The following is an 18,187-nucleotide window of genomic DNA, read 5'->3' as shown; positions in this document are numbered from 1 at the left end:
TCATCTTAACACAACTCTATCATAACTTTAAAGGGGACATATCATGAAAATCAGATTTTTTTTCATGTTTAAGTGCTACAATTGTGTCCCCAGTGCTTCTATCAACCTAGAAAATGTGAAATAGAACAACCCAGTAACTTAGTTTTGGTAAACCATTCTCTGCAAGCATGTGAAAAAATAGGTCATTTGATATTTGGCTCCCCTTGTGATGTCAGAAGGGGATAATACAACCCCTTAATCTGCACTATCCAAATACAGCACTGCCATTTAGTGCACAGATCAGTGCATTTTTGCTCACACCTATAAAGTGGCAATTTTAACATGTTATGATAAATTATCTATATGGTATTTGGAGCTAGAACTACACACGTACTCTAGGGACAACAAAGATTTATTTTACATCTTTAAAAAGTCTTGTGAAATGTCCACTTTAACAGAATTGAGAAATAGAAAAATATATTAGGATTCATCTCTGTGTGCGATACATACAACTGCAAGTTACTGCGTAGTGATTTTCTTTCCAAAGGCTGAGGTAAAATTGACATTTCAAAACAACAGCTTGAATTACAAATCATTATTATGTGTTTCACATTGTGAATCTGGGTAGGGTATGGGAGCCCTTTTCAGTTTTCAACACTTGTTTTAAAAAAATTGTGGGGCAGTCATGGCCTAATGGTTAGAGAGTCAGGCTTGTAAGTCAGGCAAGTTGTTCCCCAGGCACTGCAGTGATTGCTGCCCATTGCTCCAGGTGTGTGTGTGTGTGTGTGTGTGTGTGTGTGTGTGTGTGTGTGTGTGTATGCGTTTCACACTTTGCAGTGCTTGGTTCACTACACTGTAAAAAATAAAAAGTTGAGTCAAACTTAAATCAACTCAACTCTTGGGTGATGTAGTTCACCTAATGCTGGGTACACACAAAAAAATAATCTGGCAGATTTTGTACCGATTTCTCCCCTTCCGACAATCCTAGCTATGTCCCGATTATCTTGATGGTTCTACAGATTATTTTATTAGATTTTCCCTTATTGTGAGTAGGCATGGGCCGATAACCGATTTCAAGGTATACCGAGGTTTTAAACAGTCAAGGTTTCAAAACCACTAAAAAATGTTCTGTGATACCGTCTCCAAGGTATGAGCTGTGTTTATACAAAATTCATTAAATCATTAAGTCATGTGATTGATTTGATGTTTACATTTAATATACATTACAAAAATATATATATTTTAGGCTTTATTTTTACCTGGCATTTAAAAATAACAAATTTTAGTGTTGCAATGGCAATACCGCAACACCGTAAAACCGTGGTATTTTTGCTAAAGGTTATCATACCGCCGGAATATTATACCGGCCCATGCCTAATTGTGAGGTTTGTTAAGAGTGTCCAAACCTGATCAAAAGAATGACAAAGCTCCCCCGATCGCGAATCATAAATATTAAGCATGTTTAATATTTCCGATCAGAAATCCTGATTTGTGGGGGGAAACCCCGAGGAAAAATGCCTGCACACTCTAGAGATTATCACGTGAAACGAAACAATATCCAAAAGCGAGATGATGGAGACTGAAGCAGTTATGGCACAGCACAAAGTGAAGTTGATGCAAAGTGAATTTGTACAGACCATGTTCCTGCTGTCTCCACGACTTCACCCAAACCCTTGTCTTTTTTCTATGAATTTTCTATGAAAATAATTCCAAACACTATCATTAAGATTTCTTCCTGCATATCGTCCGCCATGCTTATTCTGAATTCTCGTGAGATTTTGTGAGATTTTCTGTGTTCACACGGTCGAGACTCTGTTTTTGTATGGTGGGCTGTCTTCGACACATCATGGCACACCACACACAAACGGTTAAATCTAGGATGGTTAAATCATGTTTGTGGTCTATCACATTTTGAAAAACTTTTGGTGTTTACCCAGCATAACTCAATTTACTAAGTAAAGTCAACTTAAACATACAAATTGAACCAACTTAAACTTATTAGGCAATAAACAAATTTCTGAGTATAATAATTTAATCCACACGCTCACACACACACAAGTTGGTTAAAGGGCAACTTAGTATATCCAACTCAGCTAACCAGCATGTTTTGGACTGTGGGAGTGAACACACAATGTCCCAGAGAAAACATGCAAACTCCACACAGAAAGGTCTCCTAAACAAAGTCTTTGTCTGACAGCCCTTGCTTGAGCCAGAGACCTTTTTGCTGTAAGGAAATGATGATGCATGCAACCCACTGTGGTGCCCTTTACACTGAATACACACAGTTCTCAATCATGGTTACAATGAACAACAGGTGTATGTACAACAACAACTCTCTTTTAAAAACAACTTCAAATCCAACACATAATTAACATTAACAACATAAATAAAGCCAGCAAACCTTAAAACAGTATTTTTTATAAATATTAACCAAAGAAGTTAACATGTCGCAATGCATGGTGGGAAGTGGGAACCATTCAGAACATTGTTTTTTATGTTTGTTCAGATTACTCAGTTTGGCAAGTTGTGAAAACGAAGTGGACAAACACTTACATATCTAAGTCTAGTCAACAAAATCATATTTGTTAGCTAGAGGATTATGCTTATTTCATCCAGTAAACACAAAATAATAAATTGACCCCCTTCAACAAAATCTTTAAGTTACTTAATTATCTTTGTTGAAATAACAATTTAAGGTTGTATTTTTACAGAGTACTCAGATAGGTTAAATGCAGAGGTCACATGCGTATAGGCTAGCGTACTTGACAATCATGTCAGTTTCACGTTTTACCTCCCTTTACTTTAAATGTGTTCACTGTCAACCAAACATTAAAACCCAAATAACCCTCCTCATTTCCTGCCTTTACATTTACCTCTCAGATCTAGTCACACAGCATGTGCGCACACACCCGCACAGCTACTGAGAGATTGCACACTAAGACAGACAAATAAATGAATAGATTGCTTTCCTGCCATTAGAGACATTCAGTCAAGTGAACATTTCCTTCCCTTTCTGTCTGTCACAAACACACGCAGTGCTCATAGTTTTTTTTAACGCCATGCCGCAGCTATGGCTATTGTGTGAGGGGTTTTACACAAACATCAATAATTGGTTTTTCCACTATCCACTATATATACATTCACCTAAAGGATTATTAGAAACACCTGTTCAAGTTCTCATTAATGCAATTATCTAATTAACCAATCACATGGCAGTTGCTTTAATGCATTTTGGGTTGTGGTCCTGGCCAAGACAATCTCCTGAACTCCAAACTGAATGTCAGAATGGGAAAGAAAGGTGATTTAAGCAATTTTGAGTGTGGCATGATTGTTGAGTATTTCACAATCTGCTCAGTTACTGGGATTTTCACGCACAACCATTTCTAGGGTTTACAAAGAATGGTGTGAAATGGGAAAAACATCCAATATGCGGCAGTCCTGTGGACGAAAATGCCTTGTTGATGCTAGAGGTCAGAGGAGAATGGGCCGACTGATTCAAGCTGATAGAACAGCAACTTTGACTGAACCACTCGTTACAACCGAGGTATGCAGCAAAGCATTTGTGAAGCCACAACACGCACAACCTTGAGGCGGATGGGCTACAACAGCAGAAGACCCCACCTGGTACCACTCATCTCCACTACAAATAGGAAAAAGAGGCTACAATTTGCACAAGCTCACCAAAATTGGACAGTTGAATGAATTTGGGGTAAACAGAATGAGAACATGGATCCATTATGCCTTGTTACCACTGTTGCAGGCTGGTGGTTGTGGTGTAAAGGTGTGGGGGATGTTTTCTTGGCACACTTTAGGCCCCTTAGTGCCATTTGAGCATTGTTTAAATGCCGCGGCCTACCTGAGCATTGTTTCTGACCATGTCCATCCCTTTATGACCACCATGTTCCCATCCTCTGATGGCTACTTCCAGCAGGATAATGCACCATGTCACAAAGCTCGAATCATTACAAATTGGTTTCTTGAACATGACAATGAGTTCACTGTACTAAAATGGCCCCCACAGTCACCAGATCTCAACCCAGAGCATCTTTGGGATGTGGTGGAACGGGAGCTTCGTGTCCTGGATGTGCATCCCACAAAACTTCATCAACTGCAAAATGCAATCCTATCAATATGGGCCAACATTTCTAAAGAATGCTTTCAGCACCTTGTTGAATCAATGCCAAGTAGAATTAAGGCAGTTCTGAAGACGAAAGGGGGTCAAACACAGTATTAGTATGGTATTCCTAATAATCATTTAGGTGAGTGTATATACTTGTATATTTGATAAAACAAATCCATGCATACATTTCCCATTAACGACCCAACTAGGAACCACATGGGTAGGCCACCTGGGATGACCCATTTGGGTCCTAACTCAATCACCCAAATGGGCCCCAGAAAAACTGCCGATTTTGAGCCCATGCCCACTCTGTAACCCATGTGTAAACCATGTGGGTCCCACAAAAACGTGTTTGCTGCGTCTGTTGACAGCGAGGCTCACAGTTTTAAAGGAGCGCTGACCCAGCACCATTTAAATTTTAAAGTTAATCTCTCTCGCACAGAAAACCGGCAAAACATAGGAAAGTGTGAATTTAGAGATTCACACACATTCAACTTGCATTCATTCTGAGAAATATGCAGCGCTAAACTTGTTTGAAAACACGCATACACATTTTTCTGCAAAAACCCAGACGTCCACTGCCAATACCTCTCTCACACAGAAAGAATGCCCAAATTCTATTCCTGCACTTATTACCTTTATGAACTGGTAATAGTAAATTTGGCAACTGGCAGAGAGCTTTTCATTTAACTCAATAAAAAAAAAAAAATTCAAATTTACTTAGAGAAAGACCCAGAGACACAAAGAACACATCCAGGATTTACCACTTGTCTTTTTACTTGGCTATTATTTAATTATGTTACTCATTTATGGGTATCCACTATTGACAATGCTTTTATTTTACCTTCCTTTAGCATCTTTTTTAACACCAAATCTTAACTGCAAATTAAAATGTAAAAACAAAAGCCACTGTGCTAGCTTGTAATCCTAAATAAAACCCACCACGATACATAACAACTGCAATAAAATATAAAGATTTACCTCAAGCCTGTACTCAATAAAGCCGTCACAGAACACTTTATTTTGCAGTGTGTTTATTTGCACTTCATCTATCGTTACATAACAAACAGCTAATTTCCTGTCTTGAGTTCCTTAATCTCTCCACCGCACATCAGACGATCCCTACTGTAGAGAACAAGGAGTCAAGACACACCCTGCTGTATTCATGGCAACCGACTGCTATCATCTCATCACAGATATAATTAGCATCAGAGCTTATGTTAAGCACCTGACGGGCTTTAACAGCCCCCTCTCCATCCTCAGCAGCACACGCTTAACCAACTTCATCTCGGCTGCAGTTGAAACTTAATGAGATTTACAGGAATGAGGGGTATGTCTGACTTCCTCTGCCATTTCACCCCACAGTCCTGTGGCTTACGGGTGATTAATATACTGACGGCTCATTTAATAGCAGATTGATTTTGTGTGACCACACCCATAAAGAACTTCCTATATATATTATCTCTTACGTATTGACTAACTCTTGGAACTTGGCAGCATGTGATACAACACACATTTCAGCTCCCGTTTCGCAAATTGCTCGTGATGTTCCTATTTGTCAGTCAAAACATGATTAAATGTCATGAAAATGCCTAACCGTGTATGTATTAACTATAGGGGCCAAAACTAGAAAACTTGACATTTTAAGGATAATTTAAGCAATTTAAGCATTAAATGGTAAAATGGCAAAGGTTTCTGTGGGAATTAGATTTAGCAGTAGTGGATAAAAAACATCATTAGTTCACAATAAAAATGACAATAAAAGTCAGTGGAAAGTTCACATAATGATACCAACAAGGATGTGATGAACTATGTACTAAAACTGATTTATGATACTTTAGATGGTTTAGAAATCATACGGCAACAAAATCATGTTTTAATTCTATCAACAGATTAGTATATGGGTTAGAGACAGGGTTAATGAGCATTCAGGTATAAAAACAATGGACGTCTATGAGTTGTCCTTACTAATATGGCAAGTTCAGTACAAAATCCTTGTCTGCTGAGTCACTCTGTACACCCTCACAAACTCTCTCTCTCTCTCTCTGTCTCTCGATCTTCCCCTCTCTCATAAACATACATAATAAAGTATGTCCAACATCAGAGGCCAGCCAAAGGCCATGAGTCTATAACAGCCAGATAGATCAATACCCACAATGCACTTGTGCCGCTTACTGATTCACACTGCAGTCTCAAAAGCAGCTTTTGCTTTAATTTCTCTCGTTGTCATGCAGAAAGGACATCAGAATGACCCCGTCTAGTCGACTCAATCGCCCATCACCTCATTTTTCTAATCTGGCTTCCACTCATTAACAGAACCCACAGAGGAAAAACTGTGCTACAGTACGAAAACATTTAGGGTCAATTAAAAATTGAATTAGAGAATTCAGATCACAGCTGCTTCTCCCAATAATTTACGATAATGTTATTCTAAAAACAGGAAACAAAGAGACTGGGGCAAAAACGGGGGGCAAAACAGAGAAATTCCAGCCCTCTTTCCTCAGGCCGGCTCTCAGGGGGTCAGACTGAGGAATGCAGTAAAGCCATTGAGCCGAGAGAACCGACCAATCATGCAAAGCAGAGAAAGAGAGAGAGAGAGAAAGCAAAGGAACAAGACATCAGAATTAACATAAATTCTTGTACTTTGTCTTACGTCTCTCACTCCAAAAGCCAACATTTCATCAGTTTATATAACAATGTAAAAAATTCAAAAATTGAAGGACAAAACTGAATCAATTGTCAGAATTAGTTGAAGGAAATTTGTCAAAACAATAAATAAAATCCTGTCATCATCTTACCGAACCTGAATGGGTGATTCTCACGAAATTATATTTATGAGGTGTCATGAAATATTTAGATAAAAAAGTAAATGCTATCAAAATAAGAAGCATATAGTTACAAACATCTCTTCATGTACTATTTTGCACATGATTTCAAATGACATCATACAAACAAATTTTGTTGTTTTTTCCACATTTAAGGGGGAAATTTTCATTACCATAATGTGTCTATGACTGGATTTGGGTTCTTTGACATGGAAATATTTATAATTAAAAAAACTTAAAAAATAAAAAGATTCAGTGCATGTTATACTATAAACATTTACAGTAAAGAAACATGTGGCATTTGGTGATCATTGGTAAATGTAGAGACAATAATAAGGAATATAAATGTGTCCAAGACCAATTTTCTCATCCTCCGCAACAACTGTCAATCATTGTTTAAGCCCTCAAGGAACTAATTTTTCAAAAAAAAACAAAAAAAAATTGTTGGAAGGGACATCATTGACTGTGACACTCAAGATGGCTACCAGGTAAGCAGTTCTTATTTGATCTTTCCAGATAAAAGTTTAAATTTTGTTTGTCATAGTACCTAGACAACTTTTTAGTTCTCATTACCGAAACATCACGTTTGTAAATGCATTAATTTAATGTAATATCATGTAGCGGTAATGATAATTTTTGATAATGATAGTCTAAAAAAAAAGTAAATAATTCTATAGGAAATATTTTTAAATCCTCTAAAAATAATGGTTATAGTAAGTTCAGACCTTATAATTATTATGTGCAATAAAATTCTGATGCTGGATACCTTCTAAATCTGGATTTTGTGAGAATCACCTGAATGTTTTTTTTTTTAACACAAAAGGAAACATTTAAGGAGAGCATATTCATGAGATACTGATGATAAAAAATTCATGATGAAAAAGGTGAAGCATTTAAAGGTTTTCCTAGACAATGTTTTAACTAGGTTGTTTCTTCTTTCTAATGCTTTTAAAATATTTAACCTTTAAACTCCTCTTTCAAGTGATTTTAATTATTAAAAAGTAAAACATTCGCTTCTAAAGAGCTGAATTTAGCAGAAAGCCGAGTGGTTTCATTTTATACAGAGTTCCCGCTGTTCTTTTTCATACAATGGCAGTAGACCAGGGGCCTTCTAAAAAAAAAAGACTAAAAAAATCGAACAGTCCTAAATTGAATCCATTAGTCACTGAAAGTCTCATTCGCAAATCTCATTCAAGCTTTGCATGAAAAAGCTATTAGGACATTGTGCAAAACACCGTCTTTTGTGTTCCACAGAATCCTAAAAAAATTCATACAGGGTTCAAACAAAATGAGGTCATGATAATTTTTGGAGGAAATAATTCTTTGCTCAACTAGTTCTTTGTGCTGAGCGCAAAGCATGAAAAGATTCAAGTACTGTTAAGTTAAAAGTTGAACCACCACATCACAACCGCACGACCTTGATTGGAAAAGTGACACAGTCGGACCGTATGAATTAAACCAATTAAGCTATTGGATTGAGCCAGTTAGCAATCATTCCAGCTCACTTGTTATAAAGGCATCTCAATTATGATTTAGTGCTTTATCAATACTTTATTTATTGCGGGGTAATAGACGTGCACACAATGTCCGGTCGCTGACCTAGTTCTCGGATTAAGTCTGTAAAGCTCGTGCGTGCCACATAAGACCAAGGCAGAGAGAGATTTCCAATAGCTTTCCTATCCAACAAACACACACACATACAAGCAAACAAGTAAATTTTTTCTATCTTCATAACAAGTGCCCAAATAAAATAAGCTTGCACAAGGGCGCGCCCAGGGATAAATCAGAGATGATTCATGCAGTCCGTACATAAACCCGATCGAACACAAACATGACCATTCTGCCTCTCTCTGATGCACAATAGTGCCACTGTATGCAGCTGCAAGGAGGCTACCAACAGACTAAAGATAAAGTCAATGAGAGGAAAACAGGCTTTTGAACGCTGTTGCATCTCTGACACGGTGGTTATCTCATAAGCTGTGATTATGTCTGCAGAGCGTTGAGGTGAGATCCACCAACTGTGCATTTTTAAAGAGCTTGCTTGCAGAAGAGCTTCCTTACTGTCCCTGTGTTTCCTCTCTGATATGGAAATCCCCATATGTTCTATTGTAGTGCGCACACACACACACACCAACATCCGCATCATCCCCAAAATACATTACGAGTTGTCTACAAAATGATAACACGTCCCCTGTGGACAACACATGGGCAGGATTGATCAATTCAACTCATTTCAAGTACCTTGCTGGCTTCATCCTTCTTTGATGAGACCACTAATAAAAAAGCTTTAATTTTCACATATTTATAACTTTGTGTGTTGCCTTGTTGAATTTTTCTTGAATTTCTTAGTATTCAGAATGCTTTTGTTGTAATGACAGCATTAGAAAACAGACAGACAGAAAACAGGCAGAGAGATACCTTTACTATCTGCTTGCCAGGAAGCACAGCTGGTGCACAGGAAGTGATGTCATCGTGACCAGTAGTAAACAAGTGTCCAGTGTCTTCCTGTGGTATTTACTTGACCTCTGCTTGTACAAGCAAGACAATTTTCTCTATAAAAAAGCTACTTAACAGTTCAAAATTAAACTTTGACCAAAGAGGTTAATGTTAGTAGTGAAGGTCAGACAATATTAAATTAGCACATTTATCATTTCCAAGTCACAGACAGTACACCCATTATAAGATACTTAAAGTATAAAATACCCTAAAGCTATTTTATTCGATTCTTCAAGTATATCTCAAACCAGCTTTTCAACATATTCATTAAGTTTAATGACTCAATGATAAATGAGAGTCATTTTTAGACATCATCTATCACGACATCTAGCATCATCGTCACATTCAGACTGAACGACCAACTGACTGCTTAGTGAATCCATACTAATACCATTAACTGAGCAAGCAAAACCAATACGACAGTGCCTAACTATGTGAAAATCTCTCTCCGTCTGCAATACCCTAGGTTGGGTTGGTTTTGGAGCGCTCCGCACATACAGTGTCTTTAAATCCAGTCTAATCCTCTGGGCATGTGCGGGCTGATACGGGGTGGATGAAGAGAGAGATGGAGAGATGAGCAGAGGATGAGATTGGGAATTGTGCAGAGATGTTTCGGGCTGATCCGCTGGACTCCCGTAAATCCTTGTTGGATCTCCTGTGGCTTTTGTGACCGGGCTGCCACCAATCGTTCGAACGCACACCTCGCGCACGCACATAATAGCCCTCTTTCAGGTGTCTGTGTCATTTGCTAATCCTCTTTCAGCTGTGCATTGGTGCAAGTTCATACGGCTGATGCTGGGATAAGAGACGCTTGGAATTTTGTAATCTCATGGTGAATATATGCATATACATATAGTGTGAGCCATTTACATCCAGAAATTAATTCTGGATTCATTGTAGGAGATGAATCATGTATTATAGTACGATGCCTGGCCCCGTTCCTAATGCCTTGCTGGCAGCGCGGTCATTCGTCTTTAGCTCTATAAGGTTTCTCACAGAATAAAATCAGGTTTGAAAGTCTACCATCTTTGCTTAACTCTACATGGAAACCCCACCCTTGCGCTCATGCAGACCACAATCTTTAGTTTGCTTGACTTCTGTATGATCTACATAACATCACTAAAGACTATGCAACAAGAGCATGCATTTGAAAAACGCACCAAAGCAAATGAGGAAATAGCAAGTCTCCAAAAAACGGGAAATGTGCAACTTTGAAGATCTAGATTGCAGATACAGTTGTATATCTTGGTCTAACCACATACAAATCACCAAAAGACAGATACTAAACTCACTGACTCATCTCTAGGGCACTCACTGTCAGTTTGTGTTCTTGCACTGAAAATGCACAAAACATTAACAAAAACACTCCAGATGAATCTCACCTGACATTTGAAACAATATTCCAAAGAGATGTGAATGAGCATGTGCATAAGGCCATGCAATGACCTCATCAGAAGGTGAGTTGCTATGGTAACGAAGTAGGAGATGAATTACCTCTGCACACCGAGATCCAAAGGTCAACCCTATCACTGACACAACCCTAGCATGCACTTCAAAGTGTTTCTTCGAACTCTTGCACTCAATACGTTTGACTTAATATTGCAGGTAGCTCAGGATTTGAGCATTTATCATTTGGATGAATCAATGACTAGCTTTGAAAACACATTAGCAGTCTCAGCTCAGATCAACCCTGAGGCGCTATATGATTTTATACCTGCCAGAGTTACTGCAAAGAGACTGATGTGGAACACTAATTCCCTTCCAATAGTGATATTGTACAATCAACTTCCCCACATAAAAGAGGACAGTTAGAAAATATGAAAATTGACTTCTTCAAAATTGAGTGGGGCTTGCCTGTGCAAAACTCAATGCCATTATGGTAGGGTGGTTGTAAAGGCTTGGCTGCAGTTACTAGCTTGTTTGGATCTTTACTACACAGTTGCAGTTATCATAGATCGTTAAAAAAGATGGACGACGTGTCATATATAAGTCCACTTCAGAAAAACTCTCTCAAAAATGGCAGCTGAAATCTGCAGCAGATGACATCATTTGGAGCCAAAGTCTGCGGAGAAGTAATCGTGAGGTGGAGCTGCTGTATCAAGGCCCTGCCTATTGTTCTGTTTTACTCATTCACACAAACACATAAATCAAGTCATCACACTAATATTTAATAACTAAAACCAAACTTAGGGGCCAGTCACACTAAAAGCGCTATAAACGCTTGCAAACGCAAGGCGCGACGCACTGCCTTTTTTTAAAAATAGAGCAGTGCGACGCGGCTTTTCATATTGCTAAGCAACCACCGAGTCAGCTGTCTTGTCAATCAAATATTGAAGCGTGAGCGCTCTTTTGCTGTTAACTGTCATATTAGCAGAAACTTTAAAAAGAGGACGCTTGCTCTGACCTTGTTTGAGGGTGAGAGGTGCACAAACACGCAGGAGAGAGTGAGCGAGTGGATTCCGGTTCTTCAAAGCAACTGTAAACCTCCCTCACCACAACGTAAGGCCCGCCTCTCCCCTAATTCGATTGGACAATGGAAGACGCGAATGACGTCAGGCGCTTCTCCGCTCTCAGCGCTCCTTCAAAAACGCGTGCGCGGCAGAAAACCGCAAGGCGCTCGGCGCGCATAAACAGCGCGCAAACGCGCCCTGCCCATAGAATATCATTCAAAAAGGGCGCCTGCAACTGCCATAAACGCTTTTGGTGTGACTGGCCTCTTAGACAATAGAAAGTGTAATTTGATTGCCCAAAAAAATTACCAAATGTTGGGTTGTTGTTAGGCGACCATGGGGTATAGAAACCCAGAAGTTGGGCTCAAACAACCCAGCATTGGGTCAATTTTAGCCCAGCGGTGTGTTCTGTCCAATATTTACCCATTATATCACGGGGCTATTGAATGCTTTATTCTGATTGGCTGAGAAATGTTCAATGGGTGTTGATTCTTTTTCTGTAAACCGCACACCTAACTTGTCAAATGTCTTAAAAATAGACACCAGAGCAATGTTTTTGGTAATGTGGTATAAGCAGAATAATTGACGACGGTCCTTTGAATTATTCGAAAATAATGCACACCTGCGGTGTAATGGCACTCCGCTTCGCGTCGTGCAGCATTATCCCCTTGGGTGTGCATTATTTTCTTATAATTCAACGACCCGTCGTCAATTATTCCTTACTTATAGGTCAAAAATAACCCAGCCATTTTAAGAGTGCATTTATGCGTTTGGCGTATGCCAACTGAGCTAAAGGAACACAGTCGCATTACAGGCCATAGATTTGGGTGCCTCCATAAATTAAGGTTTGTTCATCCATACAATGACAAGGAAAATTAAAAACTACTTTATACTTCCCCATATTTCCATAAAAATACTTTAAAAATACTTTTGTGGCTCTTAAAAGTTAATTCACGCATTTTAGGCCATAAAACATTTTTTGTTTCATACAGTAAACATCTCCTTACTATCTCCTAGCTGCCTGTCCTCTGAACACACTGTAAAAAACCTGCAGAGACCGCAGTTTTGGTTGACAACACTATGAACGTCAACAGGAAGGGATGTCACACAGATTCGCTTAGAGCACCTTTAAGAAATATTATACCGATCTAGTAGAATTCTAGTTGAAAAGTAGCATACCTCTCCTCAAGAAGCCTTATTTGATAAAAACACATTACTTTCAATTTGATAAAAAACTTAATTTTGCTTTACAGATATTGTAATATCTTTATTCACAAACAAATCGAAAATTATTTTTAAGAGCATTTTTTGCCGTACTCCATCGCTGCTCAAAATCACCTGCTTGAATTTTTGTGATTTCATGAGAACCAGTTCCCTTGTGGCCACAACGTGAGAGCGAAACCTGAAGTGAGAGATACACAGACAGCCTCACTCCCACACAGCACTGCACCACAGAGGCCTCATCCCCTTATTGTACGCCTGTACAGATGAGCTCTTCATGTTTAGCCGAGGAACGAAGCGTGAAGTTTACAATGATGTCAGTGCTGAGCGCAAGCATGCAGCGTAGCCTGAAACATGATGATAGCTCAGAAGCCTGCAGGAAAGATGAGGCCACGCTAATATTCGGAATACCCGGACACGCATGGGGTAGCGATGAGGGCTAATGTAACAAAATACACAAAGCGGGCCGTCTTTGAGCATCTTAATGTGCGCAGCTGAAACAAACGGCATTTCAATGTCATTGTAAAGCTTGCCTGCAGAAAAGGAGAGAACATAAAAGATTTACAAAAGATTATTTGAAGCCACTGGGAAAAAGAGCACCCCGTAAAACGCTGATGATATCACTACACAGGTTTTATTGTTTTTGTGCAACAGAAGAAGAGATGCGGAGGACAGATTTCATGGGGACCGCAAGAGAAAAATCAATCAGCAGCGCAGTGTGTGTAAACACTTCAGGGTGGCACAGCCATGGATGCTAGTGCTGTGGACAAGTCGCGGCTGCCAACTCCAAACCAGCTAGATGCTCACACACACATAATGAAATGTGCTGCAGAACGAGAGACTGCATTTCCTCTTAAGAACGGCACAAGCTATCATCACCCCAACTTAACAGCAAAGGATTGAGAGTGGTTGCGTTTATGTTTTAGAGACATTTAAAGCAACACAAAAAGGTTTTATACTGCAACATTATCTCTCTCACCATGAACTTAGTCTTCATGGGCATTCACTTATAAGGGCTAGTTGTCAGGGCTATATTTTTACAGTTAAACAAACTCCTGTTTTGTCTAGCAGTATTTTCTGATATTCTTTCCTCCAAACAAAATTCCAAAAAATTACCACAAAGCTATAAGCCAAGATATATTTACTGAGGCAAAAAGCATGATAGCTAGCCATGGGCCTCTATACATCATTCCCCTATACACACCAAAACACCATTACACTCAAACCATCATGTGATGCTGTTGAATAAGGATCAAACTGTTCATTTCTCAGACCCTGGGGACTGGGTCTACAAACACAACATTAAGCTTTATTCTCCACTGAATGAGAAAAAACCCAAGCTAAATATGCAGAAGAATTTGGCACGATGAAATGAGGTCTGTGGAGATTTTTCTAGCCCCTGAAGCAAGCATAAGAACCATTTATCACATAATCTAGCTTGGGTGTGGGCATGCCTGTACATAGCCTAGTAGCCTACATAGTCATTTTACATGAATGAGTAAAAATTGTCTCAAAATAATTGCCATAAGAAGTTCTGGTAATATAAAGACTTAAGGGTCGTTTACACAAAACCTTTAAAAATGTAAAAAATTATATATCTGCTCTGGATGTTAATTTTAGAGATGAGCCGGTAGGTAGCTTTTTTTGCTGGATCGGGTATCGAACTAACGGGAAAGATCCAAATCTAAATTTTACCTGTCATTGTTACTGTCAAGGCAAGCTATTAAAAGGACAAAGTAATTTGAATTCTGGTATCAAAATTGGATCTGTAATGGAAAATGTGGTAGCGGTGCATCCCTAGTATTTTACTTGACAACAGTGGCCTTTTAGGGGCCTGAAAACACACACTTTTGAAACACTTAAATTTTTTTACATTCATTAAAATAATGACATTTTGTTGTATGACATTGCCAACTAGTACTGGCCTGGCATGCATATGATACTACAGTGATGCATGGGGATCTATTTAACAACGCTGTCATTGATACATGAAAAAAACACAAAAAAACTTTCCTTTTTTGATACATCGTTGTCATGTAAATCAGTGGTTTTCAAACTGGGGGCCGGGACATTTTATGAAATACATTAATTTATCATGAATTCTGTGTAATTAAACCTAAAAAATAAGGCTACTAACCAAAAGCACTACTTTTTTTGTATAATTTAATGTTTTGTTTTTATTAAAATGTTGAGTTTTAGAACAGCTTTTGTCACAAATTTTCTTTGGGGGGCCGCGAAGGAATGCACCGTTTACAAGGGGGGCCGCACGCTGAAAAAGTTTGGGAACCACTGATGTAAATGTACCCTTCGCACATAGTACAAGAAACGCTGCTTGTAGGACAACTTGCATGTATCGCACACCGGACATGCACATTAAATAGTGCAAGCCTAGTCAGATAGCGTCTACTTCAAGATGCAAAATATCATTTAGCAGCCCATGTTCATCGTTAACAATTTGGGACCAATATGATGTTATTTAATCTCCTAAGACCCAAACTTTGGTTTGGCTTGTATTTTAGATTTCTTCCAGCTATTTGGGGTTAGGAAGAACCAAAAAATAAAATAACCAAATATTTTTCTGTGAACAAGAAGCAGTGTTATTGCCCACGTTTGTGTACAACAGGTTCCATTTACACAAAATGAAGTATTATGATGCAAACAACAAAAAATGTGATGTCCACTTGGGTGGACACACCAGGTCTTAGGAGGTTAATGTTAAACTATGTGAGTGGTGCGGTAGGCATTTGAACAGCGTCCAGAGTCACAGCGGAAAGCCGCCGTCAGACGCCGCCTGTGTGTGTACATTCATAGAAAATAACGTGTTCATTTTTTTAGATACTTGGCGTTAGGGCTGGGCGATACAGAGCGAAAATTATATCTCAATATATTTTGCTATATCTCAGTAGCCGGTATATATCTCGATGGCTTTGCATGGAAAATACCCTCCCCAAAAAACTACTGCAAAACAAATATGTCAAAATCCACAAGGTCTTTTTTATTGAAGTGCAAAGAGGTAGTTCACGTAGGAACTAGGGATGGGCATTCGATTAAGTTTTCTTTGTCGATCGTTGGGAGAATTAACGATCGACTATCGATTAATCATTAATATTTTTATAATAAAATTTGTTATTTAACTTTTATACTTAAAAAATGCAATGAATACAAATATACAGTGTGTTTTTCCTCGATGAGACCTTTATTACAAGATCAACTTGTGGCAGACAGTTAAAATATGTTTCAAACATATATGTGCGTGCATGTGCCATGTGTTCTCTAAAGCAGCGGAACCTGCAGCTGCGAGCCAGCGTTCTTAAACAGAGACCTCATTAGTTCCAAAACAAATAAAAAAACAGATTCATGTTTAACATTAAATTAAACAAAAAACATAATACTTAGATCTGAAAGGTTTTGTCAAAATGTAACTCAAAATTATTCAAGCCAGAAGAAAGTGCAAGATATTAGCCTTCCTAACATTAGGCTATAACAAATTAGGCTACTTAAAGCCTCGTGAAAAATAACTAACTTTAGTAACTCGCATAAAACTTCTGCACCAGTCTACTGATTTTAAAAAAAAAATAAAAGCATGTTTTGGGGTCAGACGCGACCGCAACCCATGGTGACCGTCAGTCCAGCCGCAGCCGAAAACAGCCGCTCCGAGGAGACTGACCGGGATGCACAGGTACCTCCGCGCTAACTTATTCCGTGTGAAACAGCGTGCGTTTTGTGAGCCCCATTTACCATTGTATAATTATACTAACATAGTCTTTTAGTTTTTATTTGTTGTAAAACAACAGTAGACACAAATTTACTATAGTCTCCAACTCCACAATATACCATAACCATGGTATTTGTAGTAAAATTGCGGAAATACAAATCGTTTTTAATCTGCAAAAAAAACATTTTCACAATGATAAAATCATGGCTTATTTTCCTAAGGTAGTAATTATAAAATTATATATGTTTGAAAGACGGAGATGCGCACCTGTCAATCTATTACATAACAGAGCGAGGCCAGAGACAAACGTGCTCATAAACGGGAGTAATATGGAATAATGTGTGCATCTTTGAATAACTGTAAGTATACATTTATTTCAAATATATTTTTGTCATATAAAGTTTTGAGACATGGCCTAATAATGCTTTTTTTCACATTTATTGCTCATCTAGGCTTATTGTGCGGGTAACAGCATTTTTGACGCATTTACCTCAGAGATTATTTTAGCAACATTGCTTTTTTCCGGTAATAATACAATTTATATTTCAATCCTGTTTCATTGTCTGTTTATTCATTTCATTATGCTGTTATGTTAATGTGATGATATTTTTTTGCCATATGAAACGTGCTGTTATATAAATACTTTTGTATAATATTCAAATTATACGCGGAATAATGTGTGCATCTTTGAATAAGTGTAGGAATACAGTTGCTTATTTTTGTCATAAAGTTTTGAGAAATAATAATATTGTGAGGATTTATTTCCATATGAGACGCTTTTTGTCGTTGAATACTCTCGTTTATTATTTGGAAATCATATACATACATAGTAGGAAATATATAATGTGGAAGGGTAGACTTGCAAAGTTACTCTGCTTATTTTTATTTATGATATATGTGGAGATAAATAAACCATTGCAAAACTGCTGATTTGATCCATTCAGATCCTGACCACCAGGCTAGAGATTTTTAACATCCTTAATCCACACTTACTGGTCTGTCAAATAATATCTAAAATATATTGTTTTGTAAAAAAAATGATGCTTTGTTCTATTGTTTATGCGGAAAAGTGTTCACAGAAAGTGTCAATAACATGAACGTTTCATATGCAGAATAAGCGGTCAGCAGCGCACTGCAACGAGTGCTTGAGGAATTCGCCGCACACACACGCAAACGCACTGCATACGGAGTATTTGTGAAACAGGAGTTAGATAAAAAAAATGCATTTGATTAATTGATAACAAATTACGAAATCGACGAAATTCTTAACAATCAATTGTCGATCGTCGATTAATTATGCTCATCCCTAGTAGGAACAAAGTGCTTAACAAACTGGCCTAGTTCTGGATTCACTTGACCCAAAATAAATGTTTCTTACTGG

The 18,187-nt window shown here is 38.2% G+C and overlaps 1 protein-coding gene across 4 annotated transcripts in view; it reads right to left on the bottom strand.

Annotated features, from left to right (window-relative positions):
* Positions 1-18,187, bottom strand: part of galnt1 (UDP-N-acetyl-alpha-D-galactosamine:polypeptide N-acetylgalactosaminyltransferase 1) — a 111,770-nt gene that overhangs the window by 87,829 nt on the left and 5,754 nt on the right. The window contains exon 1 of one of the 4 annotated variants that reach the window (XM_073872147.1): positions 9,343-9,422. The exons of the other annotated variants lie outside the window; for them this stretch is intronic. The gene's annotated coding sequence lies outside the window, so the exon portion shown is untranslated. Of the gene's footprint in view, positions 1-9,342; positions 9,423-18,187 lie in introns of those variants that run through there. 4 annotated transcript variants of the gene reach the window in all.

This window comes from Misgurnus anguillicaudatus, chromosome 10, assembly GCF_027580225.2.
Source record: "Misgurnus anguillicaudatus chromosome 10, ASM2758022v2, whole genome shotgun sequence".
NCBI classification, from domain to species: Eukaryota; Metazoa; Chordata; class Actinopteri; order Cypriniformes; family Cobitidae; genus Misgurnus; species Misgurnus anguillicaudatus.
Note: the sequence above shows the minus strand (reverse complement) of the source record. Positions and strands in the feature narration are given on the sequence as shown.